The sequence below is a fragment of the Triticum aestivum genome, chromosome 4B, assembly GCF_018294505.1.
Source record: "Triticum aestivum cultivar Chinese Spring chromosome 4B, IWGSC CS RefSeq v2.1, whole genome shotgun sequence".
NCBI classification, from domain to species: domain Eukaryota; kingdom Viridiplantae; phylum Streptophyta; class Magnoliopsida; order Poales; family Poaceae; genus Triticum; species Triticum aestivum.
In genome coordinates, this window is record NC_057804.1 from 619,178,789 (window position 1) to 619,186,671 (window position 7,883).

Sequence of the window (7,883 nt, forward strand, 5' to 3'; positions counted from 1 at the left end):
TATCATCACTTTTGTCTAGCATGTTTTGAAGCTTTTCAATAGCCTTTTGTTGTTTCACAGCAATCTTAGCAAGTTTAGAGTAGCTAGGCTTAAGATTTTCATCAGATTCATCCTCACTTGATTCAGAGGAGGGGTATTTAGTTACCTTGGCACCCTTTGCCATGAAGCAATAGGTGGGGGCGTAGTCATCATTGCCTTCATCAGCATTGTTGGTGTTGCCATTTTCATCAGAGTTGAAGATAGACTTGCTGACAAATGCGGTAGCAAGTGCTAGACTTGCCACACCAGACTCAGACTCCTCGGATGCCTCCTCTTCCTCATGATCCTCAGATTCAGCCTCAGAATCCATTTCCTTGCCAATGAATGCCCGAGCCTTCTTGGAGCTGCTCTTCTTGTGAGATGAAGACTTCGAGGATTTTGATGATGAAGACTTTGAAGATTTCTTCTTCTTCTTGGCATCATCAGAACTGTAATCCTCGTATTTCTTCTTCTTTAATTCCTTGTCCCACTGAGGACAATCTTGAATGTAGTGACCAGGTTTCTTGCATTTGTGGCACAACCTTTTCTTGTAGTCACTAGATGAGGAATCGTTGCTCCTTGAGGATTTTCCAAAGCGACCACGTCTTGAGAACTTCTGAAATTTCTTCACGATCAGTGCTAGTTCCTGGCTCAGTTCTTCAGGATCACCAAGGCTGCTAGTAGAGTCTTCTTCCTCAGACTCAGAGACTGCCTTGGCCTTCAGAGCACGTGGTTTGCCATAACTCAAACCATAAAGATCTCTCTTCTCAGCAAGCTGGAACTCATGAGTGTTTAGCCTTTCGAGGATAATAGCAGGATCAAGTGACTTCTAATCAGCACGCTCTTGGATCATCAGTGCCAGAGTGTCAAATGAAGAATCGAGTGATCTCAGCAATTTCTTCACCACCTCATGGTCGGTGATGTCAGTGGCGCCAAGCGCTTGAAGCTCATTTGAGATATCAGTGAGGCGATCGAAGGTTTGCTGAACATTTTCATTGTCGAGTCTTTTGAAGCGGTTGAAGAGATTGCGAAGAACGTCAACACGAGAGTCACGTTGAGCTGAGACTCCTTCGTTTACTTTGGAGAGCCTATCCCAGATAAGCTTAGCAGTTTCCAAAGCACTCACTCTACCATACTGCCCTTTACTCAGATGGCCACATATGATATTCTTCGCTTGAGAATAGAGTTGCTTGAATCTCTTCACATCAACAGCATTCAAGGAAGGTGTGACTGAGGGAACACCATTTTCCACAACATACCAAAGATCATTGTCAATTGCCTCAAGATGCATTCGCATCTTATTCTTCCAGTAGGGGTAGTCCGTGCCATCGAAGGTAGGACACTCAACAGAGACCTTGATCATACATGCGGTTGACATAACTAGAACTCCAGGTGGTTAAACTAAAATCACACAGAACAAGGGAGTACCTTGCTCTGATACCAATTGAAAGTGCGTTATATCGACTAGAGGGGGGTGAATATGCGATTTTTATGAATTCTTCACCGAGGAATTTGCTGGTGATGAAATTCCTAAATGAAGAACTACATGCAGCGGAATACGTACTCAAAAAGGAACATAATAGAACACAAGCATAGTCATCATGATGAAATGAAGACAAGCACAGAGTACAGGAAGCGTAAACACAGGATAACACAAGGAAGAAGACGCACAAACTGAAGAAATAGAACTGAGGAAATTGAGAAAGTCTTCAGTCAATGTCTTCAAACAGATATGAACAGGCACACAACAACATACATGAGGAAATGAAAGAGTTGAGGAGATAGAACCAGTTAGCTCGGCGAAGACAATGATTTGGTAGACCAGTTCCAACTGTTGTCTTAGTTGTACATATGGTTGGAGCGGCTGAGTATTTAAACTCGAGGACACACAGTCCTAGACACACAGTCCTGAACACACAGTCCAGGACACACAGTCGTCACCGTATTCTCCTTGAGCTAAGGTCACACAGACCTCGCCTAATCACTCGTCGTAAGTCTTCAGGTGACTTCCGAACCTTCACAATCTCGGTCACTCGGCGATCCACAATTCCTCTTGGATGCTCTAGACCTTGACACCTAACCGTATGGAAGAAGCACAATCTTCAAAGGAAACAAGCGTCAGATCCACGCAGGATCAATCTCTTCAGTGATGCTCAATCACTTTGGGTGTGTAGGTGTTGGGTTTGGGATTTCCTCACTTGATGATTTTCACTCAAAGTCCTCGGAGGATGGGTTGCTCTCAAATGACAATTGTCAGTTTCTCTCGGAGCAGCCAACCAACTAGTGGTTGTAGGGGGCGGCTATTTATAGCCGGGGAGCAGCCCGACATGATGCAACATAAATGCCCTTGTCTAATATGACCGTTAGGTGGGTAGATATTTTGGTACAGCTGGCGCGTAGCACAGCAACGGTTGGAATATTTGAGGTTCGAATTCCTTAGGGATATCATGTTCCTCACTGTGTAGGCAATTCACACCGGTGAATTCCTAACTCCTCAGTTAGAACAAATTCTTCAGAGACCAGAAGAACTTCGTCTCTGTCACTGAAGAATATGACTGAACTGTCTGAGATTTCCAATGGCTTCACTCGAAGGTATTGGTAGGTGTAGGATTTTGAGTTGAGCATCACATGGAAATTTTTCCTGAGTATTTGCTCGACCCCCTTTAACAGTATGGTGTTTCCTATGACTCAAGAAAGAGAAAATGAAATAGTAAAAACAAGAGTCTTCATGCTTCATGTTCCTCGAATGATTACCACGTCTTCATGGTCACACCAATTTCTTCACTTTCAAAGTCTTCAGAAATCCAAAGTCTTTAGTCGAAGAACTTCATTTTTAGGGGTCGACTTTCCCTGTAAATATCAAACTCCTCATAGACTTATAGATCTGTGTAGACTCACAAACGCATCAGTCCCTTAACCTATAAGTCTTCAATACACCAAAATCACTAAGGGGCACTAGATGCACTTACATTCCTTTTGCCTGATAATCAAAAAGGAGAGAAGCAGGAAGAGTAACATGGATGACGTTGCGTCTGTTATAGATTAGTCGATAATGGAGGTATTGTTCATTCCTCCTAAGAAAATGACGATTGACCATAGCGTCATAATCTAAATAAACAGGAGGTATTATCACATCCTCCTCTCGTGGCGCTATACCAAGATAGTTAGCCACACGGGTTGCATAAATTCCTCCAAATAAATCTCCAGCTCTACTATTATTCTGCAACCTACGTGCAACTATTGCCCCCAAGTTATAACCTAACACAACACTTTTGAGGAAACAGAGATCAGGGACACACATATGACATGCTTCATCTTTACCGTTAATGCATCTACCAATGAAGAGAGCGAACTAATGTATAGCAGGAAAATGAATGCTCCCTATGGTAGCTTGTGTTATGTCCCTGGATTCTCCCACAATAATACTAGTAAGGAAAACTCTAAATTCATATTTGTGAGGATCATTAATATTACCCCACTGCGGAAGTTTGCAAGCAGTTGTAAAATCCTCTAAGTCCATGGTATAAGATGTATCATAAATATCAAATAAGAAACTAGGAGAATTAGGCGTACAGTTATATTTAAACCTCTGCACAAAGGAATCAGTCAATTGATAATACTGGGGACACTTATCTTGTAAGAAGTCCTCCAGCTCAGCATTACGCACATACGTGTCAAATTCCTCCTTAAAGCCTGCTTTGACCATAAAATCATTGGATGGCCCCTCACAAGCTCGTACATCCGCATCCCTCGGTAATTCAACATCTTGCTCACGCATAGCAATCCTGGGCCCATTCTTCACCGAGGAACCACCTTGATACATTCTCCTAAACATAATTCTTTTTCAAGCAACAATCTCCCAAAGCAGTTTTGTGAATGGCGCTTTGAGCAAGGAGATCAAAAATCGCAGCAAAATGAGCTAGAACTCATGCTTGAGCTAGATGGGGATTTTTTTGGGTAGAAGGGGAAGTGTGTGGATGCTGGCATAAGTGGAGGGGGGCTACCACGGGTCCACGAGACAGGGGGGCACGCCCAAGTGGGGTGGGCGCGCCCTCCACTCTCGTGGCCTGGTGCTTGCCCCTCCTGCAGTGATTTCAGTGCCTAAAATCCTCAAATATTCAATAAAAAATCATACTAAATTTGCAGGGCATTTGGAGCACTTTTATTTTCGGGATATTTTTTATTGCATGGATAATTCAGAAAACAGACAGATAATACTATTTTTTGCTTTATTTATTGTAAATAATAGAAAGTAAAAAGAAAGTACAGAAGGTTGTGCCTTCTAGTTTCATCTATCTCATGATCATCAAAATGAATCCACTAACAAGGTTGATCAAGTCTTGTTAACAAACTCATTCTGAATAACACGTAACCAGAGAAATTTTGAAGTGACACTAGGTTACCTCAACGGGGATATGAAAATCCCCAACAATAAGAATATCATACTTTTTCTTGCAGTAGGGAGAGGAAATTCAAAACCTCCGATAATGATTAATGGAATTTTCTCACTAGTATTTATGCTATGAACTTGAATTTGCTTCCTCGGAAAATGTAGTGTATGCTCATTTGTACTAACATGAAAGGTGGCATTGCCTTTGTTGCAATCAATAACAGCTCCTACAATATTTAAAAGGGGTCTACCAAGAATAATAGACATACTATCGTCCTCGGGAATATCAAGAATAACGAAGTCTGTTAAGATAGTAACTTTCGCAACAACAATAGGCACGTCCTCACAAATGCCGATGTATAGTAGTTGATTTATCAGCCATTTGCAAGGATATCTCAGTGGGTGTCAACTTACTTAATTCATGTCTACGGTAGAAGTAAAGAGGCATAACACTAACACCGGCTCCTAAATCACATAAAGCAGTTCTAACATAATTTCTTTTAATAGAGCAAGGTATAGTGGGTACTCCGGGATCACCAAGTTTCTTAGGTATTCCACCCTTAAAGGTATAGTTTACAAGCATGGTGGAAATCTCAGCTTCAGGTATTTTCCTCTTATTAGTGATTATATCTTTCATATATTTGGAATAAGGGTTTGTTTTAATCATATTAGTTAAGCGCATGCGTAAGAAAATAGGTCTAATCATTTCAGAAAAACGCTCAAAGTCCTCATCATCCTGTGTCTTGGATGGTTTAGGAGGAAAGGGCATGGGTTTTTGAACCCATGGTTCTCTTTCTCTACCATGCTTCCTAGCAACAAAATCTCTCTTATCATAACGTTGGTTTCTTGATTGTGGGTTATCAAGACCAACCGCAGGTTCAATTTCTATATCATTTTTATTACTAGGTTGAGCATCTACATGGACATCATTATTAGCATTATTATCAGGTTCATGTTCATCTTCGGATTGTGTTTCAGCATCAGAGATAGAAGTATTATTAGGATTCTCAGGTGTTCCTACATTAGGTTCACTAGAATTTTGCAAAGTCCTATCATTCTTCTTTTTCTTCTTCTTAGAAGAACTAGGAGCATCTAGATTATTATTCTGAGAATCTTGTTCAATTCTCCTAGGGTGGCCTTGAGGATACAAAGGTTCCTGAGTCATTCTACCAGTTCTAGTAGCCACTCTAATAGCAAAGTCATTCTTATTATTTAATTCATCAAGCAAATCATTTTGAGCTTTAAGTACTTTCTCAGCTTGAGTAGCAACCATAGACGCGTATTTGCTGATGAGTTTAAGTTCACCTTTAACTGTAGCCATATTGTCACTCACGCGTCCTATCTCGAAAGCATTATTCTTTAATTCTCTACCAATATAAGCATTAAAACTTTCTTGCCTAGCCATAAAGTCATCAAATTGGTGACTTTCACTTTCAACCCGATTCACCGCCTACGTGCCCTTTACGCCATCTAAGCATGGACTATGAAATTTAGTAGAGGGGATTTCAACTTTATCATATCTATAGAGAGAATTTACCTTTACTACCTGTGTCGGATTATCAAGACAATGTGGTTCTTCAACATGCGGTATATAAAGACCATGTATTTCTTCAATAGGTGATAAATTCTTAACATCTTCAGCTTTAATCCCTTTTTCTTTCATTTATTTCTTTGCGTCTTGCATATCTTCAGGACTGATAAATAGAACACCTCTCTTCTTCGGAGTGGGTTTAGGAATAGGCTCAAGAGTTGGCTCAATTGGTTCAGGAATTGCCTCAGGAATTGGCTCCGGGAGAGTCCAATTATTTTCATTAGTTAACATATTATTCAATAGTAACTCAGCTTCGTCGACTGTTCTTTCCCTGAAAACACAACCATCACAACTATCCAAGTAGTCCTTGGAAGCATCGGTTAGTCCATTATAAAACATATCAAGTATTTCATTTTCTTAAGTGGATGATCAGGCAAAGCATTAAGTAATCGGAGAAGCCTTCCCCAAGCTTGTGGTTGACTCTCTTCTTTGATTTGCACAAAGTTATATATTTCCCGCAAGGCAGCTTGTTTCTTATGAGCAGGGAAATATTTAGTAGAGAAGTAATAAATCATATCCTGGGGACTATGCACACAACTAGGAGCAAGAGAATTATACCAAGTCTTAGCATGGCCCTTTAAGGAGAACGGAAATATATTAAGGATATAAAAGTAGCGAGATCTATCATCATCAGTAAATAGGGTAGCTATATCATTCAACTTGGTAAGATGTGCCACAACAGTTTCAGATTCAAGGCCATAAAAAGGATCAGATTCTACCAAAGTAATAATTTTAGGATCAACAGAGAATTCATAATCCTTATCAGTAACAAAGATAGGTGAAGTGGCAAAAGTAGGGTCATGTTTCATTCTAGCATTTAAAGTCTTTTGTTTCAGCTTAGCTAACAGTTTCTTAAGATCTGATCTATCATTGCAAGCAAGAAAGTCTCTAGCAGTTTCTTCATCCATAACATAACCCTCAGGAACAACAGGCGATTCATAATCATTCGGAGATCTTTCATCGTCACCATCATCAATAATAGAATCTTCAATAATTTCGTTCTATCTAGCCCTAGCAAGTTGTTCATCAAGAAATTCACCTAATGGCACAGTAGTATCACACACAGAAGTAGTTTCATCATAAGTATCATGCAAAGTAGAAGTGGCATCATCAATAACATGCGACATCTCAGAATTCATAGCAGTAGAAGGTTTATGTGTCACAAGCTTATTCATAACAGAAGGAGAATCTAGTGCAGAGCTAGATGGCAGTTCCTTACCTCCCCTCGTAGTTGAGGGATAGATCTTGGTTTTAGCGTCTTTCAAGTTCTTCATAGTGATCAACAAATATAAATCCCAAGTGACTCAGAGAATAGAGCTATGTTCCCTGGCAACGGCGCCAGAAATTAGTCTTGATGACCCACAAGTCTAGGTGATCGCAACAGCTTTTGAGGGTAAAGTATTCAACCCAAATTTATTGATTCGACACAAGGGGAGCCAAAGAATATTCTTGATTATTAGCAGTTGAGTTGTCAATTCAACCACACCAGGATAACTTTGTATCTGCAGCAAGGTATTTAGTAGCAAAGTAGTATGATAGTAATGGTAACCGTGGTAAAAGGTAAAAATAGTAATAGCAATATTTTTGGGTTTTAGTAGTGATTGTAACAGTAGCAAAGGAAAAGTAAATAAGCGAAGCACAAGATGTGAAAAGCTCGTAGGCAATGGATTAGTGATGGATAATTATGCCGGATGTGATTCGTCATGTAATAGCTATAACATAGGGTAACACAGAACTAGCTCCAATTCATCAATGTAATGTAGGCATATATTCTGAATATAGTCATACATGCTTATGGAAAAGAACTAGCATGGCATCTTTTGTCCTACCCTCCCATGGCAGCGGGGTCCTAGTGGAAACTAAGAGATATTAAGGCCTCCTTTT